The following is a 19,055-nucleotide window of genomic DNA, read 5'->3' on the forward strand; positions in this document are numbered from 1 at the left end:
TGAATATGTGGAGATTTTTTTTTACAATTTATTAATTTCAAGGCATCCTGGGTGCTAATCAATGTTTTCTTTCAAAACTCTCAGAGGTACTCTCACCTATGAAGAAGTAGACACTGTGCTCTTAGTCTGCCTTGGACCCATTCCCACCAATAGTGTCTCCAGATTCCCAGCTCTTCAACCACTAGATATAGTGCTTAAACTTAAAAGTGGAGTCAAGATTCCCAGGTTCAAATCCAGACTACACCTCTTATGAGCCATGTGACTTTTGTTGGCGAGTTATTTTAACTCAGTCTCTGTTTCCTTGGCTGTAAAATGGTGGAGACCAATAGTTCTATAGCAGAGCGTTTTTATGAGGACGAGATATGAATTTGCATGTAAGTTAAGTGGAGTGCCAAGCACATGGTTAGCTCTTAATAAATGATAATTCTAGTTTATTATTCAGTATCTTCTTGCTACCCCAAGGCTAAACTTCCCCACACATGAGAGTCTTCTAGAATGTGTCTGTGGTGTCAGCCCCATTTTCCATCCCATGGTCCCTTATTTATTTATTTATTTATTTATTTATTTTTAAGATTTTATTTATTTATTTGACAGAGACAGCCAGCGAGAGACGGAACACAAGCAGGGGGAGTGGGAGAGGAAGAAGCAGGCTCCTAGCGGAGAAGCCTGATGTGGGACTCGATCCCAGAACGCCGGGATCACGCCCTGAGCTGAAGGCAGACGCTTAACGACTGCGCCACCCAGGCGCCCCCCCTTATTTATTTTGTAATAACATTGTTTCCAATTAAAAAGTAATACAACCCAACAATTTCACCCCTAGGAATCTATTTCAGAGATTCCCATGAGCACACAAAGACCCACCTGGTGTGCGGGCATTGTTTGAAATAGTAACAAATTGGAAAACAACCATCAATAAGAGAATATTTAAAAATTAAGGAACAGCTAGATTCTGGAATCTCATGAAGCCATTTAAAAGACGTAGACTGACTTCTTATACACTCTCTCCTTGTCCCCATCTCCAGCCTTCCCGAGGGGTCTCAAATATTCCACTCTTTGTTCCTGTGGTAGGGCCCTGGCATGAGCCCTTCCCTCAGCCTGGCATGTTCTGTCCCTGACAGATTTCATTTAGATACGGCCTCCCCTCACCCCCTCTCCCAACATGAAGGAGCCCCTCAGCCAATCTTTAGCACATCACCCTGTTTTATATCTCAATATAACGCATTCCCCTAATTAATTAATTTACTTATTTAGTCCCTTATTAATTTTCTGTCTGTCTGTCTGCCTGTCTCTCCCATTTATGAAACACAAATGCCAGGAGAGTAGTGCTCTAGCCTTGTTTATCATTCTGTCCCCCCTGATGAAAACGGAGCCTGCCCCATAGAGGGGATTTTACAAATATTCACTGAATAAATAGCACCAGCTACACTCATTGAGAGCTTTCTATTTTCTGACATTGTTCTATATGCTGTATGTGTATTTATATGTATATGACAATTCTAAGAGGCATTTACTATTGCTATTACATCATTTTACAGATGAGGCTTTGCCTAGGCCAAGCAGCTACTAAACAGCAGAGCTATCAGGGAGTGTGAGTTCAGAGGCTGTGACCTTAACCCCTACATTACATTGCCTCTTAAATGTCAAGGACCAAAACATAGGATGTAGGTAAAGCAGTGCTCAGAGTGAAATTTATAACTATAAATGCCTATTTTTTAAAAAAGAAATCTCAATCAATAACCTAAACTTCCACCTTAAGAAACTAGGGTGGGGGAAAAGAGCACACCAAACCCAAAGCAAGAAGCAGGAAGGAAATAATAAAGACTAGAGCAGAAATAAATGAACTAAAGAGCAGAAAAAAAAAAGAAAGAGAAAATCAACAAAACTCAAAGTTGGCTCTTTGGAAAGATCAACAGAAATGATAAGCTTTTAGTTAGACTGACCCAGAAAAAGGAGAGGAGATTAAAATTACAAAAATCAGAAATAAATGAAGGGACATAGCCATAAAACTTAGAAAAATAAAAAAGATCATAAGAGGAGAGTATATAGGGAAATGCTGCTCAAAGGGCACAAGCTTTCAGCTATAAGATGAATGAACTCTGGGGATCTAATGCACAGCATGGTGACTACAGTGAATGATACCGTATTGTGTACTTGATATTTGCTAACGGTGTAGACCTTAAGTGTCCTCACCACACATGCAAAATGGGCAACTCTCTAAGGTGATGGATGTGTTAATTAACCTGACTGTGGTAATCATTTCACAAAGTATCCATATGTCAAATCGTCATGCTATACAACTTAAGTGTATACAATTTTATTTGTTAATTATACCTCAATAAAGCTGATTAAAAAAGGGGAAAAAAAGGAGGACAATTTGAACAACCTTACTCCAACAAATTAGATAATTTAAATGAAATGGGTAAATTCTAGGAAAACACAAATACTCAAACTGACTCAAGAAGCAACAAACTATAAATAGGAATATAACCAGTAAAGACATCAAATTAATAATTAAAAACATCCTACAAAGAAAAGCCCAGTCCCCGATAGCTTCATTGGTGAATTGTACCAAACATTCCAAGAATTATACCAGTTGTGGTAGGTTGAATAATGGCTCTCCAGAGGTATTCATGACTTAATCTGAAGAACCTATGAATGCTAATTTACATGGCAAAGGGGATTTTGCAGATGTGATTAAGTTAAGAATCTTGAGATTCAATTTGGATTATTGGGAGGGGCCCAGTGTAATCACAAAGGTCCTTAGAGGAGGGATAATGGAATAGAGTTAGAACACCATGTGAGGAAGGAAGCAGAGCCCAAAAGAGAACCTACTACTCAACTGGCGCTGAGGATGGAGGAAAGAACTATAAGCAGCTTCTAGAAACTGGAAGAGGAAAGGAATAGATTCTCTCCTGGAACACCCAGAAGGAGCCAGCCCCGCTACACCTTGATTTTAGCTCTTTAGACTCATTTTGGGTTTTCAGTCTCCAGAAATGTAAGAGAATAAATTTGTGTGATTTTACGCCACTGAGTTTGTGGTAATTTTTGACAGTAGCAATAGGAAACTAATACACCAGTCTTCCACAAACGCTTCCAAGAAACAGAAGAGGAAGGAACACTTCCCAATCAGTGTATGAGGCCAGTATTACTCAGATACCAAAACCAAACAGGGCCATCACAAGAAAAGAAAACTACAGAGTGATATCCTTGACGAATTTAGACATGAGAACCCTGAACGAAATACTAGGACACTGAATCCAATATATAAAAAGGATTATACATCATGATCAAGTGGGATCTCTCCCAGGCTTATCAGGTTGGTTTAATGTCTTCTGCAGAAGGGACTTAGCACGATGAGCTTGAGACTGCTCTCCTTAGAAGTGCCTGCTTATGAGGTTGGCCCTTAGCTGGCATCTGGGAACGTGGATTTCAGGACTGGTAAGAGTGGTTCACTGTGTCTACACTGTACAAACAGGGTGGCCTATGCTAAATACCTGCTTTCCTTCTGGAGTCCGAGTTTTGGCACATGCTACGTAGAGGGTGTCTACAGGACCAGACCCTATTGAAAATCTTGGGCATTGAAGTTATCCAATAAACTTCCCTGGCAGACAACATTTCACTCATGTTGCCATGACTCGTTGGAGGAACTAGGCGTCTCCTACGTTGACTCTACTAGGAGAGTACTCTGGAAGCTTGTGGCTGATTTCCTCTGGACTTTGCCCCATGTGCTGTTTCCCTTTGCTGCTTTTGCTCTGTATCCTTTCACTATCATAAAACTTAGCTGTGAGTATGACTATATACTGAATCCTAGGAGTCCTCCTTGTGATTCATCAATCCTGAAGGTGGTCTTGGGGACCCCTAACACACATTCAAAATCAATTAGTGTATCATATCACATTAATAGGATAAAAGACAAAAAACCATATGATCATCTCAGTAGATTCAGGAAAAAAAAAAAGCATTTGATAAAACCCAATACCCTTTCATGACAGAAATACTCAACAAACTAAGAATAGAAGGGAACTCCCACAACCTGAATAAGGGAATCTATGAAAAACCCCTAGCTAACATCAAACTTAATGGTGAAAGACTGAATGACATCCCCCTAAGATGAAGTAGACGACAAAGATGTCCAATGTCACGACTTTTCTTTGACATTGTTTTGGAGGTTCTAGCTAGGGTAATTCGCAAGAAAAAGAAATAAAAGGTATCCAGATTAGAATGAAATACGTAAAACTATGTCTTTTTACAGATGAGATGATCTTGTACATAGAAAATCCTAAGGAACCCACCAAACACTATTAGAACTAATGAGTTTAACAAGGTTGCAGGATACAAGATCAATGTATGAAAATCAATTGTATTTCCATCGGCCAGCAAGGAACATTCCAAAAATAAAATTAAAACAATCCGGGGTGACTGGGTGGCTCAGTTGGCTAAGCGTCTGCTTTCGGCTCAAGTCATGAGCTTGGCCCCAGGATCTAGCCCCATTGTTGGGCTCCCCGCTCAGTGGGGAGCCTGCTTCTCCCTCTCCTGCTGCCCCTTCCCCTGCTCATGCTCTGTCTCTCTCTCTCTCTCAAATAAATAAATAAAATCTTAAAAAAAAATAGTACTAGGACAACTGGATATGCACATGCAAAATATTGGAGTTGGACCCTTACCTCATACTGTACAGAACAATTAACTCGAAATGGGCCATACACCTAAATGTAAGGGCTAAAACTATAAAAACTCTCAGAATAAAATACAGGAGTAAATCTTCATGACCTCAGGTTAGGAAACAGTTTATTAGATATGACACTAAGAACACAAGAATCAAAGAAAGGCTTATAAAGTGGACTTCATCAGAAATTTAAAACTTGTGTTCCAAAGGACACTATCAAGAAAGGGAAAAGATACCCACCAAATGGAAAAACAAATTGCATATCTTGCATCCAGAATATATTAAGAACATTTACAGCTCAATAACAAGACAAATAATTTAATTTTAAAATGAGCAAAGGATTTGAGTAGATATTTCTCTAAAGAAGATGTACAGGGGCGCCTGGCTGGCTTGGGCAGCACATGCAACTCTTGATCTCGGGGGTGTGAGTTCGAGCCCCACATTGGATGTAGAGATTACTTAAAAATAAAATCTTTAAAAAAATGTACAAATTGACAATGAGCACATGAAAACATTCTCAACATCATTAGCCATTAGGGAAATGCCAATCAAAACCACAATGAGATAGCACTTCACACTCACTAGGAAGGCTATAATCAGACAAAAACTAGCGTTGGTAGGATGGAGAGAAATTGGAACCTTCACACAGTGATGGCGGAAATGCAAAATGGTGCAGCGCTGTGGAAAACAGTTGGGCGGTTCTTTGAGAAGTTAAACGTAAGTGTTCCTGGGGCACCTGGCTGGCTGTCCGTAGAGTGTGTCACTCTTGATCTCAGGGTTCGAGCCCCACATTGAGTGCAGAGATAACTTAAAAAAATAAACTAAAATAAAATATACCCTCCAAATTAAAAATATATATATTTATATATTAAAAAGCCCCATAGAGTTGCTATATGACCCAGAAATTCCACTCCTAGGTATATATTCAAAAGAAATGAAAATACCAGTGCTCACAAAGATTTATACATGAATATTCATAGCAGCATTGTTCATAATAGCTAAAAAGGGAAAACAACATGAATGTCCATCAATAGATTAATGGATAGGGGTGCCTAGGGGCTCAGTGGGTTAAGCGTCCGACTCTTGGTTTCAGCTCAGGTCATGATCTTGGAATCATGTGATCAAGCCCCTTGTTGGGCTCTGTGCTGAGCGTCGGCCTGCTTAAGATTCTTCTCGCTCCCTCAGTCCCTCACCATTCCCCTAAAAAAAAATGGATGAATGAATAAACAAACTGTCGCCTACCTACACAGTGGGATATTATTTGGTTATTAAAAGGAATGAAGAGAAATAATTTGTAAGTTATGGACCTGTAGATGGGGGGGTGAGCTTTCACTGGAAAGATGTGTAAAGGGATAAGAGAATTCAGGATGGAGTCCTGAGGGGCGCCTGGGTGGCTCAGCCGTTAAGCATCTGCCTTCGGCTCAGGTCATGATCCCAGGGTCCTGGGATGAAGCCCCGCGTCGGGCTCCCTGCTCAGCGGGGAGCCTGCTTCTCCCTCTCCCACTCCCCCAGCTTGTGTCCCCTCTCTCGCTGTCTCTCACTCTGTCAAATAAATAAATAACATCTTAAAAAAAAAAAAGTTGGAGTCCTAACCCCCTTCCTGCTTAGAGGAAGGGAAGGGGTAGGGGGATTCAGGAAACAAGGCTAAACAGGAACAGCCAGTAGGGTAGAAGAAACCTATGCGGTGTGGACTGGTAGAGGCCAAGAAAGGAGAGTGTTTTGGGAAAGGGGGATTAAGTTTGTCAAGGGCAGTGGAGTGGGCACGAAGGTACAGGCAGACTGTCCTGCACTTTTGGCCAAAAAGTCAACAGTGGGCTCTGATGAAGGCTCCCTGAAGCAGTGGGGAGGTATGGTTAGGTTGAAGGAGTGGGAAAACAAGCATGGAGTTTGGTGTCCAGCACAGCGGGGACAATCTCAGCTCTGCCGCTCATTGCCTGAGCGACGTTAGAGAAGACACTGAGCCTGCTTCCTCCACTCTCAAGTGAGGACAGTACTGCTGGCCTTTTTGCATTGACGCAGGGATTGAATACCAGCCTGTGCAAAGTGCCTGACGGTGGTTTGTCACAAGCTCTGACTCAGTCTAGAGAGGACGCAGGTCTTGATCTCCGGGTCATGAGTTCAAGACCCTCATGGAGCAGTGCGTTTACTTAAAAAATTAATAAATAAAATGCTGCATAATAATAAATTATCATTTTAAAAAAAAGGAGACAAGCTCGAGCTCCAGAGACAGGCAGCCAGCTCTGTGGCCTCAATCAGTTTCCTTAACCTCTCTGAACCTCGGTTTGCCAGAGGTTCAGGGGAATATTCGTAAAATCAACCTCACTGGCTTGTTGCAAGTTCGATCAGGACACGCAAGCAAAGCGTTTGGCATGGGGCCTAGGCACAGTCGGGGCTCTAGGAAGAGCTGGATGTCCTCTTTGGCTCTCGGCCCTTGCCCTGGTGTATGCCCGTGTTCGGTGACAATCAGGTGGCAGCTCCAGCAATGGGGAGCAGCGCCTGAGAACCACATCCCTGCAGGGCTGGGCCAGGACTCCTAAACATCCGCTTGGGTCAGCCAGCCCCCCATTCAATGGGCTACCAGGGGGGTTCATACTTCCAGCAGAGCTTTGGGCCTCAGCTGTAGCGAGGTGAGTGCGGCTGGGGGCGGGGAGCCTGCAGCCTTCCCTTAGCTCATACTGGCTCCCAGCCTGGCAACATGATCGCCCCCTTGACCCGAGAGGGAACAACTGCACTGGGGCCATCCCATGACTGGTGTCCCGCACATGAGTCCCGCTTAACCTTGAGCAGCTGCCCCGGCCACCCCAACAGCTGGGCCCCACTGGCCATAAATCACTGATGACACCAGCCGTCAGCTCCTGGCAGTGGGGGTGGGGCAGGGGAACAGGCAGGAGCTCGGAAACACGCCCCTTACCCCCAAATCCCACCCATTCCATTCAAGCCCAGGGTGGCAGCTTTGTGTCCTCGCAGCAAACTTTTCATAACTATCCACAGGCCTTTCAACACTAGCAACAGACACGATGTGGACTTTGGCGTGAAAGCCAAGGTGGAAACCGGGAGGTCTGACGTGACAGTCACTCATTGACACAGTCTCTGGGGGCAGCAGGGATGGCAGGCCCCCTATCGGGCCCAGGACTCCCCGTCCTCTTGCCTCTCCCCTCACCGCGAGAGCTGGCGTGCCCAGGAAGCCGGCTAATCCAGAGTTTCCACTGAACCCAAGGCCAGGGAGCCGTGGCCCAGGGACCAGGACACACGCCCCAGGCTATGTGAGCGCAGACACCAGAAGACAGCCTGGATTTTTCCCTTATCTGATGAGAGTGAATTCCAGGCAGTTCATCCACGTGTTTACTTTGCTCCCGTATGATTCGTCTAGAAACGTCTGAAACGGCATTTTTCCTTTACCATCGTAATGGGCAGCCAAAAGGAAAACAGTATTAATGGTTACTTGCCATGAGATTCGAAATGGCGAAGAGTTGGCAGGGGGTGGAAGCGAGCAGGGGTGTCGACTGGATTCTGGCAACCTTCTGCAGGGATTTACACCTTGAAAAGACTGGAAAGGAAAGTGCAAATGTGAGAACAGTTGCTGTAGGGTGCTGGGATGATTTGCTTGTAATTGTCCTTGGCCGGACTAACCTATGGAGTCAGGATAATGGTTGCCTTGGGGTGTGGCAGCGGACTGGGAGGCATTTGCAGGGGTGCTGGTGATGCCCTGCCACCCGCCGAGGTGCTGGCTGTTACAGAGGTGAGTTCCTTTTATTAGCCAAGGTGCACACTTACCGTTTGTGCACTTTTACTTCAGTAAAACATTTGCTTTAACAAATGTTTGAGCATGATATCTTCTTTTCTGTAAACTATAAAAGGTACTCACAGGGCGAAAGGCACTCTAAGGATTACCTAATCCAACTCCACTGATGAGAAAGGAAGGCTCACGAAGAAACCGGTCACCGTGGCCACTGAGTCAGAGGCAGGATCAGAACTGAGACCTCAAAACCTTCCCGCTTCCATCCCATGGATCCAGGTGACCTCTGCAAGCCTGAACTAAGAAACCCTGTAGAGGGCTTTGATTTTTTTTTAAAGATTTATGTATTTATTTATTTGAGAAAGAGAGAGAGAAAACGCGAAAACAGGGAGAGGAGCAGAGGGAGAGGGAAAGAGAATCCTCAAGCAGACTCCCTGCTGAGTGTGGAGCCGACTCAGGGAATTCCAGAACCCCAAGATCATGACCTGAGCTGAAACCAAGAGCTGGGTGCTCAATCAACTAAGCCACCCAGGTGTCCCCAGAGGGCTAAGATTTTATTGAGTTCTAAAAGAATAGTGATAACATTCTTGCATCTTTTTAAGTTAAAAAGTTGTCATTTTATTTAGCTACTTTTTGGTTATGTGTACAAAGCTGCAAAATTCAAGAGGTATAAAAAAGGTTTAAATGCAGGGGCGCCTGGGTGGCACAGCGGTTAAGCGTCTGCCTTCAGCTCAGGGCGTGATCCCGGTGTTCCGGGATCGAGCCCCACATCGGGCTCCTCTGCTATGAGCCTGCTTCTTCCTCTCCCACTTCCCCTGCTTGTGTTCCCTCTCTCGCTGGCTGTCTCTCTGTCACATAAATAAATAAATAAAATCTTTAAAAAAAAAATAAAGGTTTAAATGCAAAGACTCCTTCTCATTGGTTCTTAGGGGACCCCATCCCACCCTCCACTCCAGGTGCCACTGCAGAAACTTCTGTGCATCTTTCCAGAGATAGTCTGTGCAGAATAGACACGTTCCTTTCTTATTTACACAAAGGAGAACACACTGGGCACACTGTCCTACACCCTGCTCTTGCTACTTATTAACACAATACATTGAATCCTGTTCACTGTTACGCACTTAGCCCCCCCCCCTTTTTTTTTAAAGATTTTGTTTATTTATTTGACAGAGACAGCCAGCGAGAGAGGGAACACAAGCAGGGAGAGTGGAAGAGGAAGAAGCAGGCTCCTAACGGAGAAGCCCCATGTGGGGCTCGATTCCAGAACGCCAGGATCACGCCCTGAGCCGAAGGCAGACGCTTAACGACTGCGCCACCCAGGCGCCCCGCATTTAGCCCTTTTTAAAAGGCTACAGAAGGCTCCATCGTTTGAACTATTTATTTAATTATTTTTAAGTAATCTCTACACCCAACGTGGGGCTCGAACTCACAACCCTGAGATCAAAGGTCACACAGTCTATCAACTGAGCCAGCCAGGCACCCCTCAGGTGAACTATTTAAACAAATCCCCTATTAGTAGACATCTGGATTGTTTCCAAGAATTTGATATTACATCAATACTGCAATATATAGACTTTTTCATGTTATTTGTATACATGTATGTAGGTTGTAGGATCAATTCCCAGAAGTACAATTAGTAGATCAAGGGCATGTCCATTTTAAGCTTTAATAAATAATGCCAAATTGCTAGCTGCGACTTGTACCATTCTGCAGTTCCACATGCAAGGTATAAGAGCACCTGTTTCCCTACATTCTTGCAACACAGTGTTATCAAACTCTTTGGACTTCGCCAATCTGACAGAAGTAGAAGGATGTGTCAGGCTAATTAGGACATACGTTTCTCTCACTAGGAGGGAGACTGAGCATTTTTTCATTTGTTTGATTCATTTAGTTTTTCACTAGGAGAAGCACCTGTCTATCCTCTGTCCATCTTTTGATTCCATTTTGAATGGGGTTCTTGGTTTTTGCATTATCAAATTTTTCTTTAGAAAATATAATTTGTAAACAAACAAACAATGAAGAGAATATAATTTATAGTGTGAAGAAAATCCCACCCCTTCAGCACAAAAATCAGTTATTTTTGGTGTGGTCCCTTGATGCTCTTTTCCATAGGCATACTTTTTTTTTTTTTTTTTTACATTGTGACAAATAATTAAAATCATTTATTGAATACTTCCTGGGTGCCAGGCATTGTAGCAAACAATTGTAGGGATACATGAAATTTCTAGTTCTGCTTTTTCACATCATGTAGCAGGGGTGGTTTTCATGTTGCAACATCGTGCTTATGATTCTAATTTGTAATGGCTGCTTGGTGTGCTCTCAAGATAGTGGGTGTACTATTATGTAATTAGCCACCCTCTAATCGTTAACTTTTGGTTGCTTCTACTGCCTTATAATTTCTGATTAGTAAACCCTTCACATCTACGTTAAAAATTAAATTCTTACATAGAGGGGCACCTGGGTGGCTCAGTTGGTTAAGTGTCTGCCTTCAGCTCAAGTCATGATCCTGGGGTCCTGGGATCGAGCCCCGTGACAGGCTCCCTGCTCAGTGGGGAGTCTGCTTCTCCCTCTGCCTCTGCCCTTCCCCCTGTTTGTGCTCGCTCTCAAATAAATAAATTTAAAAAAATAAATTTTTACATTGACATTGCCAATTGCGTCTTACTTTAATGTCAAACATCCTTAAAATGTTTATAAATATTCAATCATTGTAAGTAAAATGTCGGCCTTCTGAAATGGCAGGTAATGAAATGGCACAAGTAAGTCGTGGTTACAAAGGGCATTCACAACACACACACACACGTACGTACACATACACTCGCCTTACACATACACCATCTATAGTAGCTGCTTCTCCATTTGGTGGAAACTTTCCCCCAAGATTTAAAATTACGGATGGAAAATTTTATCACCCCACTTGCTGCAGAAAGGTTTCATTTAATACAACTCTATTTGCAAGCACTTTAAAAAGTAAATCAAGATACGCACATTTTAATGTGACTTGCCCCTCAACGTCAATACAGAAAGCAAGTGCGATTTCCCTTCACTATCATAAAACTGTAATAAAAAGAATTACTTTTGCCCCATATCTGTCTTTAAAAGTGTGGTAGTGAACCCAAAGTGGCCACCATTACATGTGTCTATGTGTGTAAAAGCCTGTTTCACAACAAGCCTTACTTTCTTTTATTTTCCTAAGTAAAATGCTTTTATATAATGTCAAGTGCAAAAAAGTATAAAATTGCACGTACAATATAATTACAATCATATTTAAAAAGTAAAATACCCACGCGCCTGGGTGGTGCCATCAGTTTAAGCTTCCGACTCTTGATTTCGGCGCAGGTCATGATCTCAGGGTCGTGAGATCGAGGACCCCTGCCCCGTCCGGCTCTGCACTCAGTGGGAGTCGGCTTGGGATTCTCTCTCTCTCCACCTCTGCGGCTCCTCCTCTGCCCCGCCCCCACACGCATGCACACCTGGGCGCTCTTTCAAATCAATCAATCTTAAAAATATATATACCCAATAAAGGGAAAGAAAGTCTCTAAGGAAATACACAAAAAACTTAACAGCCGTGTTACCAAAATTTGCAATATAATATTAGTTTTACAATGAAACCCAAGACATAAGAAAAATAATTTTTAGGGAAAGAAATCATAACGGCTGCTATCATCATCTGACTTAGGGGCCAGGACATCTGGGGAAGAATTTCTGGGGTCCACATGTATCGTGGGCTTATCCCCAACTACGTAGAAGCACTTAGTTGATTGCCACGACCTATGCACAGCCAATGTCAGAATTCAGCCTGGGCAGGAGCTTTCCTCCTTGTAACAACACAGAGCAGAATTGACGTCAGATGTGGGCAGGGACAGATCTGAAAGAGGCTCCCCATGTTGGAGGTTAATGTTCATCTGCTTCCTGGACAGACATCAAAATTACGGGGACGATGTTACCCAGCACCACACAAAAAAATCACTGTATTAAGTAGTTGTGATGATAAGTGATTTCCTACTCCCATGTTATAGAGCATTTTTTAAAAAGATTATTTATTTATCTGAGAGAGCGCGAGAGTGCAGGAGCCGGGGGGAGGGGCAGAGAAAGAGAGAGAAGCAGACTCCCGCTGAGCAGGGAGCCTGAGGAGGGACTCGATCCCAGCACCCTGGGATCATGACCGGAGCCGAAGGCAGACGCTTAACTGACTGAGCCACCCAAGTGTCCCTATAGGGCATTTTTTTAAATTTAAAAAGTGGGCAGGTTGAGGAGAGCCGTGGGAGGGATGAAGAGTCCCAGAGCGTGATACAGAAGACAGAATTCTGAAGAAGAAAACGGGGAACAGACAAACACCAAAGGGTAGAGATTGTTCTGGTCATTGTGACCCAGCAAGCCCACGAGGGCAGAGCACCTGATTCTAGTGCAGCAAGGCACCAACTCTTGCCTGCACTCCTGGAAGGGGTCAGCCAAGAACAGACAAAACCCTGGAGTCCCCAGGACTCCAGATTGAGGTGCTCTGCCCCTGGGGAAGGGGGGCCCATGCAGTCATATGGGTTATTTCTTTGCTGCGCTGGTGAATGGATGCTCTCAGCACCCCCAGGTCCTCTTATCAAAGGGAATCACCTAGCGCCTTCCCAGAGAGCCCCTCCTCACCCGGGATTTTGCTTGACTAGAGAAATCTGTGAACATGTTGTAGATTGTAGCTTTCCCTCCGCTGTGGTTCGGAGGTTTTATCGCTAACAAATTTGGTTGCCAAGGCAACCGTGCAGCAGTTTAGTCTCCTGACACTGATCCACCTAGGCTGGCTTAAGTGGCAAGAGTTTGAGGTTGTATTTGGTGTTTTGTGAACTCTTACCATGAAATCCCCTCCCCCTCAAAAAGCCCACGCGGAAATGACCACTCAGGGGCCGTCAAGGGTCATGCTTTCCCTTTCTATGTCTAGTTCTTTCTCTTTTGTCTTCCTCCCTGCCTACCAGGCAAATGCAGGGAGACCATCGGAGGAAGAGTCGGGATTGGAAGGAGGGGCATGGCGTGTCTATGGAAGGTTCGGCCATGAGCCCAGGGGCGATCTTTCACCCTTGCATTGCTCTCCACAGCTTGTTTGCTGATGTCCGATCCGTTGCCTTTTCCACTGTGCTGAGCTGGGGAAGCTGGGGAATCCCAGAGGAGGCGGGCCTCCAGGGAATACGGGAGGTGCTGCTCAGATGCATTGCCCGAGGTGCCAGGCCATGCCAGCCAGCCAGGCTTCTTTCAATCCCAGCGAGAAATGACAGGCCCGTGGGGTCCAACCCACAGAACCCAGTACCTACCACGCTGTGTTGAAACAGTCCATCAGTTGTATGCCTCCCTGGAGTGGAGGCCTGCTTCTGCTTTCCTAACACCTCTCTTTCCACTGTGGAACGGACTCCACCTCATCCCACGGTGGGATGCTCACTCACAGGGCCTTGACCACCACCTACCTGTGGGACTGGACCCTGTAGTCAAGGTTCGGACAATAACGGTGCCCCATCTCCTGTCCAGAGTGACTGGTCAAATGGACGTGTAGCCCATCTTGCTGTAGGAACATGAAGAGGGACTGGGTTCTTCTTTCAGGTTGTGATCTTTAATAGTGGAGGCTGCCTTTCCCACCAGGTGGAGATGGTCTGGCTGTGGCCAAAGGGAATGAGACAAACATGCAAAGAGAAAGAAGGACAAGCAGAGTCAAGAAATGCAGAGCCGTGTCCACTCTGTGCCACGTGGCCATGCCTGCAGCCCATACCCGCCCTGGGCCTCACTGTCGCCTGGATCAATACATTATCACCCAATTTCTGCACCAGTTCCTGAATCCGATTCAAGATGAAGCTAGGTGTATCTCTTCTGGCTCGGTTCCAGAGTTACCACTTATTGGAATTATCAGTTATCAATTATTATTTGGGTAAGTAAAATGACCCAACATCAGTGACTAAGTCGAGCATGATACTTAGGAGTATGGTTCTCAAGCCAGATTACATGGGTTTGTAAATTCACTAGCAGTATATATTTGACTGTATTACTTAACTTTCCCTAAGCTTCATTTTTCTTATTTATAAAATGAAGTTCATAGATAAAACAATACATACACAGTAAGAATCACTAAATGCACCTTATTAGTATCACATGATTATTATAATTTCAGCAGATTGTAACAGCACCCGACTCCTGTGGTGAAGTCTGACTTTGGTAACTCTTTATATCATACTATTTTTATATTGTTAATATTTTTATTATATATATTTATTATTTTTGTTGTTGGCTACTGTTATTTGCTACAAATAAGATTTTTATTATTTATCTTTTTTTTTGAGGGGGGAGAGGGGCAAAGGGAGAGGGAGAGAGACTCTTAAGCAGGCTCCACACTGGGTGGATGGATCTCATGACCCTGTGATCAAGACCTGAGCTGAAAGCAAGAGTCGGGCGCTTAACCGACTGGGCCACCCAGGTGCCCTAAATTAACATTTTTGAAAGATTTTATTATTTTTCCGTCATCTCTACACCCAACATGGGGCCTGAACTCACAACCCCAAGATCAAGAGTTGCACGCTCCACAGACTGAGCCAGCCAGGTGCCCCTGAAGTTATCTTTCTTCGAAGGCTCCCCACGTGCCAGGCACTGTGCTAAACCCTCTGTGTGGGTGCTGTCCCAGCAAGTGTGTGGTGACCAGAAGCCCCTACTCACGTGGCTGCCTCCACCATAAAGGATGGTGCTTCCATCCAAACGCCCACAACTGACACTTCCAGCCTTTCTTTCTCTCCCTTCCTTGCTCTCCCCGATGGGAAGAGGAGCTAACCTAAGGGTTAGAGCGTGACAATCACTACTAGCAGGTGGTGTCACTTTAAAATGATAGGCAGGCGCTCATTCCCTCTCTGTTCTACCTGTGATGGGTGAGTGGTGTGGGAGGTGGCCGGTCTCACTCTCTTGCAGCTTGCCTGCCTATACCTGGTGGGACACACTGGGGACCCAGCTATCTTCATTGCCAGCAGGGAGAGTAAGAAGGCTGGACTGAGGCCCAGGCCTAAGCCAAGTTCTCAACACAACTAACCAAAAGCCCTGGGTTATAGTTCTGGTTTCTGGTATATGGGCTTGGCAGATACAGAGAAGGGAGACCGAGCGAGAAACAATGACTTGAATAATGGAGGTGATCCCACCTACCCTTCATCTGAATCTCCAGCTCAGAGCGCAGAGAGAAAAGATCCAAACTGGCAGGTTCTCTGACCTACTCAGACCCCATATGCCCCTTGGAGTGTGGGCATCTCCCTACCAGAAGTGAGTCTAATTGCCTAAGGACGCGGATTTTTCAAAAAACATTAGCCTTCAGATGTAAGCCAATGACTTCCTCTGGTGCTCCCCAGTGGTTTTCTTTTCTGAAGCAGGAGGGGGACGCTGGTTTTACTGGACTCACTGTGGGAAAGAATGATCCCCTACCTGGCATCTTTCCCAGGGCGTTTGAAGCGCAGTTTTAATCAGGGGCAACTTTTACCTTAACTGCTAGCATGAGGGCCTGCTGTCCATTTCCGAGGTAGCCTTTTGTGTCTGCCCTGTGGGTCAGAGCCCTGGTTGGGAGTAGAGGTGAGGAAGCATTCCAGGCCCCTAGACATTAAGTTACTTGTGCTCAGATAGGGTGAGCATCCTGCCCACTTTTGCACAGCAAAGTAGCAGAACCCAGATTTAAAGCCGGGTCTGCCTGGAGGCACGGGCCTGGATCCCAACCACCTGAGTGCCTCTGTGGCCTAGTTTAGCGGTTTGCTCAATCTCTCTACAGAAGCACAAATCATGGAAGCTGGAGGGCACAGGTAACCACCCAGCACAGCCTGTCACCCAGTAAACCTCCCCTCTTTCCAGCATCTTCAGTGGCCCGTCAGCTTATCTCTGTTCAGATACCTTGAGGGATGGTGAGCTCATTACCTCCCTCCAGGCCACCCAACTCATGGTTAGAGATGCCTCCTTCTACTAAACTGAGCTCTGACTGTAAGGTCCTAGCTCTGCCTTCTGTACCCTACCTAACCGTCTGCCAAACCCACGAGACTGTCTCTCACTTACCTGAGGCCTCTGTTGCCCCAGAGGCTTCACTCATGCACACGTATTGTTCTTTTATGCGCCAAATGCACACACAGCACTATAACCGCCCTCAGAGTGCTCACAGACTGGACGGGGAGGTGGCTGTGGGCACAGAAACCAGGAGGTCAGGGAGGAAAGAACAGAACTAGAGAGGCACTAAACCCGGCAGGTGCACAGTGGGAGCTGCAGAGCATAGAGACTCCACCCACGCATCCCCAGCACCAAACACAGCTCCGGGCACACAGCCAGGGGTAAGTAATGTCCATGAACAGCCGAGCCAGTGATGCCAGGGAAGTGCTCCCTGGGAAGGTGTTCTCTGGGCTGGGCCTTGGAGGAAAGATCTGGATCAGGCCAGACGAAGACTGAGCGGGAAAACTCCTGGCTTGTAAAATCTTGACTTACTTTCAATACTGAAAAATTGGGAGATTTCACAGTAAAAGCTGGCCTGGTGGCCTCTCCTGAAAACATCAAAGATCGCGCAACATGGGGCTGACACGTCCTCTGGGTGACCATCTCTTTGTGCAGAGTAGCCGCGGCTCCAGCATGAGCCACGGTCTCGTCCAGCCCACTTCTCTCACTCACACCGTCCTGCCTGGTCCCTGCAGGCATCCGTGCGGACACTTGTGTAGAAGTCGCCCCATTCAGTTTCCTTGTTACTATCACTTAGAAAACTTTTAATGCAGTGATTCTCTGCGTGAAGGAGGAAGGAAAGATAGCCTCACAGGGATTTTTCAAACGACACGTGTATCCTGGAAAGACTCCCGCTGTCCCTTCTCTCCCCACCCAGCCTCACCCCTGCCACACTGGCAGTGCCAAGTGTGGCCCTTCCACCCACGAAGTCTCCCCGATCCAGCAGGAAGCTGTGTCGACGCTTACTCTCATCTCACATGACAGCGGTCACGCCCCCTTCTCGCTAATCATCACTAGAGTCTGTCACCTAGCAACATAGCATCCATCGGGATAGCAACCGCACACCAGTTCATTCATCCCTCCAGCAGACATTGACTGAGCTGCTCCCACGCCTGGGATAGTCAGGGACTCAAAAAAGATTCATTGCATGAATGAATGAAGATACAGGGATGAATGAGGCCCCAAAGGAGGTCATACTCTGGGCAGGAGAAAAACGGATTGAAAAAAAAAAAAAAGAGTTGTAATACAAGCTATAATAGATGCATGTAGGCATATGTAAATTCCGCAGATGAAGCCACAGTCCCGCATAGGGAAGTCAGGGAAAGAAGAGGGGACAGTTCAGTTAGGTCTTGTGGAGGAGTGGGAGTTTGTTACGACAGGAAGAAGGAACAGGAGAAACTATGCATCAGAGCACAGGAACATCATAGACATCACAGGCAAAGGCCCTGAGGTACGGTACTGCGTGGCATGTCTGAGGCCACAGGGTAATTCAGTATCAACAGAGCAGAGGGTATACCAAGATTCCCAAAATCCACATCCACAAGCCTTGTTCAGGCCAACATCAGACAGTTCTTTTGAGACAGAGCTCAGGCATACATCCCTGCATGGCCTACTCTGGGCACAGGGACTAGACAGCCCTGGTCAGTAGAATGTTTGCAGAATAAAGCCGAAGATAGAACGGAGACAAGAAGGGAAAACAGGAACCATTCACAGCCATGCATGGCCAAGATGCTGTCTGGGTGGTTCCCAAAGACTTTCTCCCTTGTTCCCCTCAAGGTTGTTGCACAGCATGATCTGGCCCTGCCTCTATCTCTGTGTTACTTAGTGTTCCTCTCCTGCCTTTCCAGTTCTCTAATATCTGTTTAACTAATTTCCTACATTAATTTCTCCCGGTTAAAATAACCGGTTTGGTTTCTGTTTTTCTGCCTAGAAATGAATACAGGAATTCATGAACAGAGAAACAGACCAGCACAAGGGAAAAGGAGAGCACGCAAAATGAGGATGGTGGGGTGGACAAGGCCAGATCATGCAGGGCCTGTGGGCCGTGTGACAACCCGGAGGAGGGGTCCAGGGGCCTGGGACCTAGACTTCAGCACTGTCAGAACCTGATCAGGTCCTCAAAGCACTCGTCGTTCCTGTGGACCCCAAGGCTTCCCAGGGCAAGCACCCAAGACTCTCGGCCCGAAGCACTTTCCCTGATCACAGGGAACTTGCCCAGCCTGAACGTGGGCACCATGCTATTGCCAGGAAATGAACACTCCCAAGAGCAGTCCTCAAACGGTGGGAGGTGGAAGTTAGTGGATAAGTGCCAAGCTTCCTACTCCTAGAGTGAAACAGTCCAGAGGAGAGCTCTGCACATCTCCTAAAGGGAGTCTAGAGACGGGGTCCTGGTTGCCCACAGTGGTAATGGCGCACACATGTGCCTGTATATCAACCACACCCCGTACGCTAACTTCCTCACCTCTCACGTCTCACTTTCCCATGACTCTACTGGGGCTTCCTGGGACCATTTTCAAAATAAGCTATCTGCCCTCAAACCCTTGCCTAAGGATCTGCATTTAAGGGAATCTAAAACAAGATGTTACCAGAAGTGGTTCCAGGAAGTAAGCTCTCCGAATGGGATTTTGGAACCCACCAGGTGTGGACAAGGACACTGTTATCGATGTGACGTGGGATGGGGAGCACCCCACG

General features: G+C 45.8%; 1 long non-coding RNA gene across 1 annotated transcript; it reads right to left on the reverse strand.

Moving 5' to 3' along the window:
• Positions 1–4,771: 4,771 nt before the first annotated feature.
• LOC113241738 (uncharacterized) lies at positions 4,772–17,007 on the reverse strand. Its single transcript, XR_003311681.3, has 3 exons — positions 16,437–17,007; positions 13,841–14,027; positions 4,772–8,210 (listed from the first exon to the last, which is right to left on the reverse strand). It is a non-coding gene; the product is annotated as an uncharacterized LOC113241738 (long non-coding RNA).
• Positions 17,008–19,055: the final 2,048 nt, after the last annotated feature.

This window comes from Ursus arctos, unplaced genomic scaffold (genome assembly GCF_023065955.2).
Source record: "Ursus arctos isolate Adak ecotype North America unplaced genomic scaffold, UrsArc2.0 scaffold_21, whole genome shotgun sequence".
NCBI classification, from domain to species: Eukaryota; Metazoa; Chordata; class Mammalia; order Carnivora; family Ursidae; genus Ursus; species Ursus arctos.